At 43.9% G+C, this 15,261-nt stretch overlaps 2 pseudogenes; one reads left to right on the top strand and one right to left on the bottom strand.

Annotated features, from left to right (window-relative positions):
• Window positions 1-12,522: 12,522 nt before the first annotated feature.
• Window positions 12,523-12,641, bottom strand: LOC135051548 (5S ribosomal RNA; annotated as a pseudogene).
• Window positions 12,642-14,841: 2,200 nt separating this feature from the next.
• LOC135051547 (5S ribosomal RNA) lies at window positions 14,842-14,960 on the top strand (annotated as a pseudogene).
• Window positions 14,961-15,261: the final 301 nt, after the last annotated feature.

Raw genomic sequence — 15,261 nt, 5'->3', positions numbered from 1 at the left:
CTATAAAACTCTTTAAATTACAGCCACAATTTCAGGCCGTCCCAACCCGCCACAGTTTCAACGAAACCCCCGCCACCATACCTCTACCTTAAAACTATTCTTACTACTCCTAAACTCCTCCTACCTATCAATAAAATTCCTGACTAAAAACAGCGAACAACAAATCCTCCATAAAAATTTCCATACCCCTCAAATTCAGGTGGACACCATCGGTCATGTAAAGATGAGGGGCAGAAACTAAAATTGAGGGATGTGGGACCACAAACCCCCAATTTTCACTAACAGCCCTACCCACCACAGAATTGATCCGGCGCCGGATCAACTCTATGGCAGCTGGTCTGTCCGCATCTCTCCAGACCAAACGAGGGATAATGTCCGACCATCCCACACTCAGAAAACACAACCTGTTCTGCAAACTAACTAAGTCCCTAACTATAGTTTTGCGAAGATCCAGACCAGTCCTTCTGGTCAAATCATTTCCAGCAACATGGAACACCACCCTCAGCGGGTATCCCGACCTCTCCGACTGTTGCCAAAATAGGGGCATTACTTGCTCCCAGCGAAGTCCCCTCACACCGATCCATCTGACAAGATTAGCTTCAGGGGACTGAAGGCACTCCACACCAGATCTTTCACCATAGTAAACGTATGAGTGCCCAATAATCCATATCGGACACTCGTCCAAGCGCAAATCTGAAAATACAAAAGCATTCACAGAACCTTATCATACAAAAAAACCCTAACACAAAAATCTTGCAACAACATTACCCAAAAAGATCTCATTATAAACTTACTAAAATGGTTTATTTTATTTATTTTTTAAATAGTTTAATTTGGCCTCTAAGGTGAGAATTTTTTGAAGCAGGGATGACAAAAAGGGGGTAGGTAAGGGGGATCAGACTTGACGAGATGCGAAAAACACACCTGCCAAGCGGGTATGAACCCCGAGGCTTAAGGCACTTGACAGGATAAAAAATTCCTCAAGACCCCCAAATATGGCGAGTGGCTGAAACCTCAAGTCTGATTTTTAATCAAACAGGTCAAAACCTGATATATTTCCGAAATACATCAGACTTCCACCTCCCCAGAGCTCTAATTTGCCCGCTCGAACAGCCTTCAGCGGCTGCTGCTGTCGGCGCACCTATCCGAAACGAATGGGTACCGTATCTCGATACCGGAAAACCCATCGTGCAAATACAACGTTCCAGCAACCATCTAAATTGAAATTGAGTCACCGGCATACCATCCAAATGCTGCAACCATGGACCTGGCATATCAGTCCTTGTTCTCACATAAACCCTTGCCAAGGACACAGGACAAATCTCTTTGTCGTCCGCACATCTCAAAACAACCCAACAACCTTTGCCTAGTTGGTCCGTTTTGGAACGTTGTACTTTGCACCATAAGCCTCCATCTTCCAGTGACACATGTTCGCGAAGCATAGGTGACATCGCTGTTTTCGAAGCTGACACCAGTTCACTGACTCTAAAGGCCCCGAAAAAGGCCATGACGAAACACAATTTAAATAAGAGTGCTTCGTAATCAGATGCACAGACATCATTCAACACGACCGCCACGCGCCACAATATTGAAATGGTTATTGGCCTTCGTGCATCTTGTACAGGGGGCATCACTCGAGCCCACCCTTTAAGAATCCTTGCTAGAAAGAAAGATTTAGTAAAATCATGCCGGCCTTCAAGTCTCAAGAAATAAGAAAGAGCAGACAGTAAACGTGTTACAAACCCTCTTGACCTGCCTGCTCTAAAACATTCCCAAACGTAATCCAATAACATAGCGTAATTGGTCTTACCTTGGTCCTGATGCAAACGGACATATCTTTCCCACTCTCCCATAGCATTTCTGTACCCTCGGAGGGTGGAAGGAGCCAAGGATCGCAGAGCTAAGCCCTCCAATCCGGGCGTATCACCTGCCAGGCATAAGACGGGCAAGGGTCACCAGATACATTCGCATCCGGAGCTAGCACCCTAAACCTGCACCACTTGAAACGCAATAGCGCATCTGCCACACCGTTTTCAATGCCTGGAACATGCCTAGCGCAAAAACTTATATTTGATTGAAGGCAGCGCAAAACTATCTGACCCAACAATCGCAGTACAGGAAGGCCGGAAGCTCTCTGACTGTTAATCGCGTGAACCACACCCAAGTTATCACACCAAAAAACTACTGACAAGTTGGTCAAGACCTCATGCCATAACTCCAGAGCAACCATGATAGGGAATAATTCTAATAGTAACATGTTGCTAGTGAGTCCCTCTTCAAACCAAGTTTTTGGCCATGGGGAAGCACACCACCTACCCTCCAAGAATGCTCCAAAACCCGTAGAACCTGCCGCATCGGTGAATAATTGCAACTCAACATTGGAAATGGGTATGGACTGCCAAATGAGAACACCATTAAAGGTGGACAGAAACTCCTCCCAAATGTGTAGATCCCTACGAATTTCTTTGGACAATCTAATAAAATGACTGGGTTTTTTAACACCCGCTGTAGCTCTCTCCAACTTCCTGCTGAAGACCTTACCCATGGGTATAACTCAGCAAGCAAAATTGAGAGACCCCAACAATGATTGAGCTTGCTTCAGCAATGCCACAATTATCTCTCCCTTTAATTTGTCTATTTTTTCCCTGGGTAAATGACAGCAACCCTCCATGGTATCAATTTCGATTCCCAAGAAAGTCAACACCGATGTGGACCTATAGTCTTCTCAGCTACTGGGACCCCAAATTCCTTCAACAATGACAAAGCATTTAATAAAATATTGCCACACGTGTCAGATCCGGCTGGACCCATGAACAAAAAATCATCTAAATAATGAACAATTCCAGACTGACCAGAATTTTTAGAAATGCACCAATGCAAAAAACTGCTGAATTTTTCAAAATATGAACAAGATATAGAGCAACCCATTGGGAGACATCTATCAACATAAAAACCGTCATTCAGACGGAAACCTAAATAACGAAAAAATTCCGGATCAATGGGCAACAGCCGAAAAGCCGACTCTATATCAATTTTACTCATCAAAGCCCCTCTACCGAATGATCTAACCTTAGCCAAAGCATCCTCAAAAGACTGATAAATTACCATGGACAAACTCTCAGGAATTGCATCATTCTCTGAAGACCCTTTTGGAAATGATAAGTGCTGAATTAGTCTGAATTTACCCGGAGTCTTTTTTAAAACAACCCCAACTGGGGACAAAATTAAATCAGATAATGGGGGACAACTAAAAGGCCCTACCATCCTGCCCAAAAGCAACCTCCTTATCGACTTTTTCTTTTAAAATAACTGGGAACTCTTGAGCCGAACATAAATTGCAAACCTGACCACATTTAACTTGGCCTTTAATAGGCAACGGAAAACCCTTTGAAAAACCTAACCTTATCAACTCGGAATCCTCTCTATTTGGATAATGATCCAACCAATGCAATAATTTGTCCAATTTAACTGGAGTAGGGATTCGTTGTTGCTGCTTGTGCAAACTCCCTCTCCTACTGGCCGTTTGCTGGCAGTTTTTAATGGGGTGGGTTCCCTCACAGCGGATACAAACATGCCGAAAACGATACCTGAACCCTAGGGTACATTGACTATTATTGAAGGCATAACATTTGCCTGAACGATTCTTACCCACCATCCATCTGTTACTGGAATTACCTCGCTTCTCAGCCAGACCCTCTAAACCACTTTTAAGAGGTTGAGTAACAGCTACAAAAATCTCCACATCTTTTTTTTTACCAAAATCTATGATTTCCTTGCCATTCTATTTTCTACGAAACTCCTCATCATAGGACCTCCATGCTGTTCCGCGTCCAGATCGGGCCAATTCGTGGAGCAAATACATATATTTAATTATATTCATGTGCTCCTGAGGCCTAGATTCCAAATAACAAGCTGCAAAGATAAGCATGCCCTTCTGCCAATTAGAGTAAGACTTATAAGCCTCCTCACCTATACTTGATTTCTTTCTAGTCGCCTCTAACGCTTTTTTCGCTTTACTAGTTAAAGCAAACATATTCACAAATTTGCCCTGTCTAATCCGCTCCCTAATTCTGGGCCGTATCCTTCTCAATACCGCAGTATTAGCACATTGCAAAGAATCCTGGGGACCCTCCTCCGAGGACATGCAATCAATCTCTCCTTGCACAAACTGGCTCTACAGAGGCAAGATGTCCACCTCATCATCATCCTCCGATTCCTCACCCCTTTCACTGTGTACATCCCCCTCCTCACAGATTATTAATTCGTCCCCACTGGAATCCACCATCTCAGGTCCCTGTGTACTTTCTGGAGGCAATTGCTGGTGAATGTCTCCACAGAGGAATTGATTATAATTCATTTTGATGAACATCATCTTCTCCACATTTTCTGGAAGTAACCTCGTACGCCGATTGCTGACAAGGTGAGCGGCTGCACTAAACACTCTTTCGGAGTACACACTGGAGGGTGGGTAATTTAGGTAAAATACAGCCAGTTTGTGCAAGGGCCTCCAAATTGCCTCTTTTTCCTGCCAGTATACGTACGGACTGTCTGACGTGCCTACTTGGATGCGGTCACTCATATAATCCTCCACCATTCTTTCAATGGTGACAGAATCATATGCAGTGACAGTAGACGACATGTCAGTAATCGTTGCCAGGTCCTTCAGTCCGGACCAAATGTCAGCACTCACTCCAGACTGCCCTGCATCACCGCCAGCGGGTGGGCTCGGAATTCTTAGCCTTTTCCTCGCACCCCCAGTTGCGGGAGAATGTAAAGGAGGAGCTGTTGATGGGTCACGTTCCGCTTGACTTGACAATTTTCTCACCAGCAGGTCTTTGAACCTCTGCAGACTTGTGTCTGCCGGAAAGAGAGATACAACGTAGGTTTTAAATCTAGGATCGAGCACGGTGGCCAATATGTAGTGCTCTGATTTCAACAGATTGACCACCCGTGAATCCTGGTTAAGCGAATTAAGGGCTCCATCCACAAGTCCCACATGCCTAGCGGAATCGCTCTGTTTTAGCTCCTCCTTCAATGTCTCCAGCTTCTTCTGCAAAAGCCTGATGAGGGGAATGACCTGACTCAGGCTGGCAGTGTCTGAACTGACTTCACGTGTGGCAAGTTCAAAGGGTTGCAGAACCTTGCACAACATTGAAATCATTCTCCACTGCGCTTGAGTCAGGTGCATTCTCCCTCCTTTGCCTATATCGTGGGCAGATGTATAGGCTTGAATGGCCTTTTGCTGCTCCTCCATCCTCTGAAGCATATAGAGGGTTGAATTCCACCTCGTTACCACCTCTTGCTTCAGATGATGGCAGGGCAGGTTCAGGACTGTTTGGTGGTGCTCCAGTCTTTGGCACGCGGTGGCTGAATGCCGAAAGTGGCCCGCAATTCTTCGGGCCACCGACAGCATCTCTTGCACGCCCCTGTCGTTTTTTAAATAATTCTGCACCACCAAATTCAATGTATGTGCAAAACATGGGACGTGCTGGAATTTGCACAGATGTAATGCACGCACAATATTGCTGGCGTTGTCCGATGTCACAAATCCCCAGGAGATGTCACAAATCCCCAGGTAAGCCATTCTGCGATGATGTTCCTCAGTTTCCGTAAGAGGTTGTCAGCTGTGTGCCTCTTATGGAAAGCGGTGATACAAAGCGTAGCCTGCCTAGGAACGAGTTGGCGTTTGCGAGATGCTGCTACTGGTGCCGCCGCTGCTGTTCTTGCTGCGGGAGGCAATACATCTACCCAGTGCGCTGTCACAGTCATATAGTCCTGAGTCTGCCCTGCTCCACTTGTCCACATGTCCGTGGTTAAGTGGACATTGGGTACAACTGCATTTTTTAGGACACTGGTGACTCTTTTTCTGAGGTCTGTGTACATTTTCGGTATCGCCTGCCTAGAGAAATGGAACCTAGATGGTATTTGCTACCGGGGACACAGTACCTCAATCAAGTCTATAGTTGCCTGTGAATTAACGGTGGATAACGGAAACACGTTTCTCACCGCCCAGGCTGCCAAGGACTGTTGGACAGTCAATTGCTTACTGGAAGTAGTACAAGTGGTCTTCCAACTTCCCCTCTGGGATGCCGATCAACTCCCAGCAGCAACAGCAGCAGCGCCAGCAGCAGTAGGCGTTACACTCAAGGATGCATCGGAGGAATCCCAGGCAGGAGAGGACTCGTCAGACTTGCCAGTGACATGGCCTGCAGGACTATTGGCTTTCCTGTGTAAGGTGGAAATTGACACTGAGCGAGTTGGTGGTGTGGTTTGCAGGAGCTTGGTTACAAGAGGAAGGGATTTAGTGGTCAGTGGACTGCTTCCGCTGTAATCCAAAGTTTTTGAACTTGTCACTGACTTATGATGAATGCAGACCAGGTGACGTATAAGGGAGGATGTTCCTAGATTATTAACGTCCTTACCCATACTTATTACAGCTTGACAAAGGCAACACACGGCTTGACACCTGTTGTCCGCATTTGTGTTGAAATAATTCCACACCGAAGAGGTGATTTTTTTTGTATTTTGACCAGGCATGTCAATGGCCATATTCGTCCCACGGACAACAGGTGTCTCCCCAGGTGCCTGACTTAAACAAACCACCTCACCATCAGAATCCTCCTTGTCAATTTCCTCCCAAGCGCCAGCAACACCCATATCCTCATCCTGGTGTACTTCAACAGTGACATCTTCAATTTGACTATCAGGAACTGGACTGCGGGTGCTCCTTCCAGCACTTGCAGGGGGCTTGCAAATGGTGGAAGGTGCAAGCTCTTCTCGTCCAGTGTTGGGAAGGTCAGGCATTGCAACCAACACAATTGGACTCTCCTTGGGGATTTGTGATTTAGAAGAACGCACAGTTCTTTGCTGTGCTTTTGCCAGCTTAAGTCTTTTCATTTTTCTAGCGAGAGGATGAGTGCTTCCATCCTCATGTTAATCTGAACCACTAGCCATGAACATAGGCCAGGGCCTCAACCGTTCCTTGCCACTCCGTGTTGTAAATGGCATATTGGCAAGTTTACGCTTCTCATCAGACGCTTTCAATTTTGATTTTTGGGTCATTTTACTGAACTTTTGTTTTTTGGATTTTACATGCTCTCTACTATGACATTGGGCATCGGCCTTGGCAGACGACGTTGATGGCATTTCATCGTCTCGGCCATGACTAGTGGCAGCAGCTTCAGCACGAGGTGGAAGTGAATCTTGATCTTTCCCTATTTTAACCTCCACATTTTTGTTCTCCATTTTTTAATGTGTGGAATTATATGCCAGTATCAATAGCAATGGCCTACTACTATATATACTGCGCACAACTGAAATGCACCACAGGTATGGATGGATAGTATACTTGATGACACAGAGGTAGGTAGAGCAGTGGCCTTCCGTACCGTACTGCTATATATACTGGTGGTCACTGTCAGCAAAACTCTGCACTGTACTCCTCCTATATAATATACTGGTGGTCCCCAGTGCCCACAATAAAGCAGTGTGAGCACAGATATATGCAGCACACTGAGCACAGATATGGAGTATTTTTCAGGCAGACAACGTATACTGGTGGTCAATGTCAGCAAAACTCTGCAATGTACTCCTCCTATATAATACAGCTGCTCCCCAGTCCCCATAATTAAGCAGTGTGAGCACAGATATATGCAGCACACTGAGCACAGATATGGAGTGTTTTTCAGGCAGACAACGTATACTGGTGGTCACTGGTCAGCAAAACTCTGCACTGTACTCCTCCTATATAATATACTGGTGGTCCCCAGTGCCCACAATAAAGCAGTGTGAGCACAGATATATGCAGCACACTGAGCACAGATATGGAGTGTTTTTCAGGCAGACAACGTATACTGGTCGTCACTGGTCAGCAAAACTCTGCACTGTACTCCTCCTATATAATATACTGGTGGTCCCCAGTGCCCACAATAAAGCAGTGTGAGCACAGATATATGCAGCACACTGAGCACAGATATGGAGTGTTTTTCAGGCAGATAACGTATACTGGTGGTCTCTGGTCAGCAAAACTCTGCACTGTACTCCTCCTATATAATATACTGGTGGTCCCCAGTGCCCACAATAAAGCAGTGTGAGCACAGATATATGCAGCACACTGAGCACAGATATGGAGTGTTTTTCAGGCAGACAACGTATACTGGTGGTCACTGGTCAGCAAAACTCTGCACTGTACTACTCCTATATAATATACTGGTGGTCCCCAGTGCCCACAATAAAGCAGTGTGAGCACAGATATATGCAGCACACTGAGCACAGATATGGAGTGTTTTTCAGGCAGACAACGTATACTGGTGGTCACTGGTCAGCAAAACTCTGCACTGTACTCCTATATAATATACTGGTGGTCTCCAGTGCCCGCAATAAAGCAGTGTGAGCACAGATATATGCAGCAAACTGAGCACAGATATGGAGTGTTTTTCAGGCAGACAACGTATACTGGTGGTCACTGGTCAGCAAAACTCTGCACTGTACTCCTCCTATATAATATACTGGTGGTTCCCAGTGCCCACAATAAAGCAGTGTGAGCACAGATATATGCAGCACACGGAGCACAGATATGGAGTGTTTTTCAGGCAGACAACGTATACTGGTGGTCACTGGTCAGCAAAACTCTGCACGGTACTCCTCCTATATAATATACTGGTGGTCCCCAGTGCCCACAATAAAGCAGTGTGAGCACAGATATATGCAGCACACTGAGCACAGATATGGAGTGTTTTTCAGGCAGACAACGTATACTGGTGGTCACTGTCAGCAAAACTCTGCACTGTACTCCTCCTATATAATACAGCTGCTCCCCAGTCCCCACAATTAAGCAGTGTGAGCACAGATATATGCAGCTCACTGAGCACAGATATGGAGTGTTTTTCAGGCAGACAACATATACTGGTGGTCACTGTCAGCAAAACTCTGCACTGTACTCCTCCTATATAATACAGCTGCTCCCCAGTCCCCACAATTAAGGAATAAGCACAAATATTTTTGCATCAAGATTAATAAATGGAGAGGACGCCAGCCACGTCCTCTCACTAACATTTCCAATGCACGAGTAAAAATGGCGGCGACGCGCGGCTGCTTATATAGAATCCGAATCTCGCGAGAATCCGACAGCGGGATGATGACGTTCAGGCGCGCTCGGGTTAACCGAGCCATACGGGAGAATCCGAGTATGCCTCGGACTCGTGTAAAATGGGTGAAGTTCGGGGGGGTTCGGTTTCCGAGGAACCGAACCCGCTCATCACTACTCGGCATGTTAGAAGATAGAAAAGATAGATAAGAAAGAGTCAAAGAACAAAAAGGGGGGTGAAAGGATAAAGATTAGTAAAGATTGAAAAGAAATAAGTAGAAAAATACCACAATTCACAAATAATATACAGTTCAGTACAAAACAAAACGCAGAGCACTTCACTGTTCAATTTTCTCTGAGGAAAAGAGGGAGAACCTATTCAGTCCTCTCCTTGTAAGGGCTAAGCCCCTCCCATCACCAGATTCCTCAGTCAACTCATAGGCCCACTGTTACCATGGATACCTCCACTTATCACAGCTGCTTCATTCAGCCTGCTATTCAGAATTTTATGTCACTACAGCCATATAAAATGTCCTCCGTTCTCTTATGCAAATAAATCTTTTATTTATGTATTTAATTATTTACCTTAATACTTTATTAACCCACAAAGTATTCAAAGTGGCTATTTCTGCTTCTAAAAAGTGTTTTTCATTTGTCACCTGCTAAATTGTATGCTCATGTCAGTCTAGCTCCTTTCAAACACTCAAACAATTTGAAAATGATTGGCATCTGGTTGCTATTGCTTATAGTAACTGCAATAAAAGCTCTGCAAACAATATACAGCCTTAAACATCCACCTTTGTTGCTTATAATGAAGACTGCAGCACCAGATGGTGATGTAGTAGGACAAATAAAGCTCCTTGCCAAATTGCCTTCAATATAGTCCTTTAAGGTCTGCAACTCAAATGGAAAAATATATATCGGACTATCATAAATCCTATGTGGAAGAATAGTTTTTGCCTGTTTTTTACCAAACAAATCTATAATTAACATATTTATAATCTCAGGCTCAGCACCAATAAGCAATACCAGGAACCAAGCCCAAACTAGACTGTGACAGGTCGGAGACAATTATCCTTACAAAAGATTGTACAATAAAGCAGACTTTGGTTGCTCCAATCAATCAATGGATTATGGGCCTAATTCAGATCTGATCGCAGCAGCAAACTTGTTAGCTAATGGGCAAAACCATGTGCAGAGAGTTAGATTTGGGTGGGGTGTGTTCAAACTGAAATCTAAACTGCAGTGTAAAATCAAGGCAGCCAGTATTTACCCTGCACAGAAACAATATAACCCACCCAAATCTAATTCTGTCTGCACATGTTATATCTGCCCCCCCTGCAGTGCACATGGTTTTGCCCATTAGCTAACAAATTTGCTGCTGCGATCAGGTCTGAATTAGGACCTATGTTTTGCCAACCAGCGCATTCCATTGACCACAAGAAACATTGGGGAATGAACGATGTCCAAGACATTTGTGTCACATTGGTGTTGAATAGTTTGAATTGTCAATGGTTCTATTTTTTGGTTCACTGGACCTGATTTTTATAAGCAAACTATCAAAAGACACACGCTTGTTTTTTTTCAATTAACTGGCAATGAGTAGCTGTGAAGCAAATCTTTACCAATTTCATTTCCCATTGATCCAGAATCAATGAGAGTGACAGCAGAAATCAGTATATCTGTAATCTGAATATTGGGCCGAATTCAGTAAGGATTGCAAATTCTGGGGGCCGCCCATACCAGGGCAAGGCCACCCAGCATGCTGTGCACAACCTCTTCCCCCCCTTCATCAAGCAGAAATTGCGGTTGCCTCCTGCCAGCACAGCTTAGCTGTGCCTACGGGAGACCCATCGCCATTTTTCAGATCACGGCGGCTGCGTGTTATGTTACACAGCCACCGCGATCACGCCCTCGTCATGCCCCCGTTCACGCTGGCATACCCCCCATTTACAAACCACGCCCCAAAATGCTCCATCTCCGCCTAGGAAATGGAGCATTGCCGCCCCCATCCCACGAACGCCTCTGCCTGATTGACAGGCAGAGGTGTTTGCATTTTCTGTGGGGCGAACACAATAACCATTGAGTGGTTAAGAAACTAAAAAAAGGAATAACATAACCTTAGGGGGCAATGACCATCTTAATACTGCTTTGTCCTCCTTATAGAGTTGGGGTACTGGTGTTTCCCAACACATTATGCCTTCCTAAATGATGTTGCTTAGCACCCATATTCCATTCTGTGTCAACCATCCATTGCCTGAATTCCCCAGAATACTCCAAAAAGTTCATTTTTCCTTTACTAGTAAATTTGACCTCAACTTAAGCAGCTCTATGAGGAGCATCAAAGGCTTTAGCAAAGTCATGTTGGGAACACCTGTGCAGACAGTTTAGCCAGTGTCGGGAGTTAGTAATACAATTCAAATTGCCTACAATACTCCAGATCCTCTGAAAGTAATAGTACTGGGGCAATTTATCATAATGAGAGGAACAAGTCCTAAACAAATGTTTAGGTAGCGCAACATATACTGCTGTCTGTGACAATGTTAATATTGATACACAGTTAACAGACCACCAAAGGGAGAAGCAAAGCTCTTAGTGTTTGATACCTGATGCTCACTTGCCTTTGGTCAGTTAGGATCTACATTGTTCTTTAATCAAGGACACATGAAATACACAGTTTCTGCGTCACTGACCTAGGTTGGGGATGTTGTGAACTCGGGGGTTCTCCTGATGGTAGGGGAGAGGAACCACAGTTGGGTCGGAACAGGGATGGCTTGATATAGGTCTTCCTCATACAGGATTCTGACAGTAAAGCTTGGTGAAAATATTAAAGAACTTTATTACAGGAAGGGAGCAACACAATGTCACATAGCAGAGAAGGAGCGTATGGGGGGAATGTCCAGGCCTATAGGAGAACTTGTGTCTACAAAGAGAACAAGTATGACTCTAGTTTGGGCGCACTCTTTTTGATATTTAATTATAAATTATGATCAAAATGAGAAATGAGCCTAAAGCTCGATATTAACGTCTAAGGCTTGTACTCTGCACCACAGTAGAGAACTCAAAACTAAATATACGATGCATAAATGATCGTATTACTCATAAGGCAAAATGTATCTGGAAGGAATACCATGCTATGATACAAAATATAGTAATGTGTTGAATGTTCAGATCTTAATTATACCTGGATAATTGCATAGTGGAGGGTAGCTACATCACAAACTGCCTCCGTCTGCCAAGAATCTGTACAAACTTTGTTTGTATTAATGCGACCCTGATTAGGGTTTGGATTAGTGAATGAGAGAGCCCACACACTGTGAAATGATATCTAATAATTAGCTTTTGTCTTTGATAGGTGAAACTAAAAAGGATAGGGGAAATGGTTGAAATCAGTAAAGTAGTGATACTGCTGTTGGCGTTATTGCCATAGGACAATCTTCCTACTTCACCGGGTATTCCCTAGTGGTCGCCCATCTAGGTACTGACCCAGCCCACCTCCGTTTAGCTTCCAAGATCGGACGAGATTGGGCGTGAACGGAGGGGTATGGTCGTAGAGAGAAAAATGCCCTACATCGCCAATGAGAGTGCACCGAAACGGAAGGATGGATTCCTTCTCGGGAGAAAATATGACAAGATTGGAGGATGACAGGAAAATCAATGGTAATGGAGTGTGAATCTGCTGTCCATGTTAGACTGGCGGGACGTGTACCCTGGGGGACTGGTCCGCCTGAATCGTGGATGAGAGTTCACAGAAAGAAGGAAAAGTAGGAAAGTGGAGAAAGAATTGTAAAGTCAAAGATAACTCATGGTTAAAGATTCCTTAACGGTCACCTGTTTTGATCACAATTAAGTATGAATCTTGGTGGTGGTGAACCGATTATTGCAGTATCACAAAAAAAGAGGGAAGGGAAGTGCCGAAAATTAAATGAGCATGATGTCCATCAATGACACATAAATATATTCAGGAGTCAGATGCTAATATGCTGGCTGTAAGATTAATTAAGTTTGACACATCCTACCAAAGAACAAAACTCACAGTGACAAAAATATGAATCGTTGGCTGTCTAATAGGTGACAGATTGTCAGGGGGACAATGCCCCAGAGTTGCCTCTGAAGCACTGCCTGACGCAAGCCACCAGTGGAATCAGAGGATATGGATCCCACAAAAGCAGACCCTGTAATAATAGGTATCTCACAGGGTATGGTCGCTACTGTCCAAAGCCAGGAGAGTTAGGCGGAGGATTAAACAAAGGAATATTACCTTTAGCAAAGTTTCTGGTAATATAAGATGTAACTGACTGAAGCATGCAAAATTGTTATATGCTTGGTATACATACATCAAAGAATTACACAGGTATATCACACTCCCTTTCTGGGAGCATGAAATATGTAAGTAGCAACAGTGATTACTGAGGTATGCACAGTACCAACACAGGAAAACAGAATGTTTAAATATAGACACTTATAGTAAGGTCATGCAGGTGGTGTTCCTGCTGGCCTGCCTTAAATGATCTATAGGTAAGGTGTCTGCTGAAACATCAGGAAAACAAATTGTTTGAATAAATACACCTATAGTAAGGTATTGCAGATGATGTTCCTGCTGACCTAACACTGAAAAAACGGTGTTAGAAAATACATGTTGGATGTCAGCTTAAACGGATGTCAGACAATCATGGGGGATTGGATATCCCCTGTTAAATTGACAGATAGGAAAAAATGTCCTTAATAATATATGACAAGTATTAAATATCACCCATCCAGATGTCAGACATGAGAGGGGCACCTCTCATGTCTGACATCTGGATGGGTGATATTTAATATTTAATACTTTAATATTTTAATACTTTAATATTTAATACTTGTGATATTTAATATTTTATACTTGTCAGTAATCACTTGTCAGTAATCACTGTTGCTACTTACATATTTCATGCTCCCAGAAAGGGAGTGTGATATACCTGTGTAATTCTTTGATGTATGTATACCAAGCATATAACAATTTTGCATGCTTCAGTCAGTTACATCTTATATTACCAGAAACTTTGCTAAAGGTAATATTCCTTTGTTTAATCCTCCGCCTAACTCTCCTGGCTTTGGACAGTAGCGACCATACCCTGTGAGATACCTATTATTACAGGGTCTGCTTTTGTGGGATCCATATCCTCTGATTCCACTGGTGGCTTGCGTCAGGCAGTGCTTCAGAGGCAACTCTGGGGCATTGTCCCCCTGACAATCTGTCACCTATTAGACAGCCAACGATTCATATTTTTGTCACTGTGAGTTTTGTTCTTTGGTAGGATGTGTCAAACTTAATTAATCTTACAGCCAGCATATTAGCATCTGACTCCAGAATATATTTATGTGTCATTGATGGACATCATGCTCATTTAATTTTCGGCACTTCCCTTCCTTCTTTTTTTGTGATACTGCAATAATCGGTTCACCACCACCAAGATTCATACTTAATTGTGATCAAAACAGGTGACCGTTAAGGAATCTTTAACCATGAGTTATCTTTGACTTTACAATTCTTTCTCCACTTTCCTACTTTTCCTTCTTTCTGTGAACTCTCATCCACGATTCAGGCGGACCAGTCCCCCAGGGTACACGTCCCGCCAGTCTAACATGGACAGCAGATTCACACTCCATTACCATTGATTTTCCTGTCATCCTCCAATCTTGTCATATTTTCTCCCGAGAAGGAATCCATCCTTCCGTTTCGGTGCACTCTCATTGGCGATGTAGGGCATTTTTCTCTCTACGACCATACCCCTCCGTTCACGCCCAATCTCGTCCGATCTTGGAAGCTAAACGGAGGTGGGCTGGGTCAGTACCTAGATGGGCGACCACTAGGGAATACCCGGTGAAGTAGGAAGATTGTCCTATGGCAATAACGCCAACAGCAGTATCACTACTTTACTGATTTCAACCATTTCCCCTATCCTTTTTAGTTTCACCTATCAAAGACAAAAGCTAATTATTAGATATCATTTCACAGTGTGTGGGCTCTCTCATTCACTAATCCAAACCCTAATCAGGGTCGCATTAATACAAACAAAGTTTGTACAGATTCTTGGCAGACGGAGGCAGTTTGTGATGTAGCTACCCTCCACTATGCAATTATCCAGGTATAATTAAGATCTGAACATTCAACACATTACTATATTTTGTATCAT

The sequence above is a fragment of the Pseudophryne corroboree genome, chromosome 2, assembly GCF_028390025.1.
Source record: "Pseudophryne corroboree isolate aPseCor3 chromosome 2, aPseCor3.hap2, whole genome shotgun sequence".
Classification (NCBI taxonomy): Eukaryota; Metazoa; Chordata; class Amphibia; order Anura; family Myobatrachidae; genus Pseudophryne; species Pseudophryne corroboree.
Note: the sequence above shows the minus strand (reverse complement) of the source record. Positions and strands in the feature narration are given on the sequence as shown.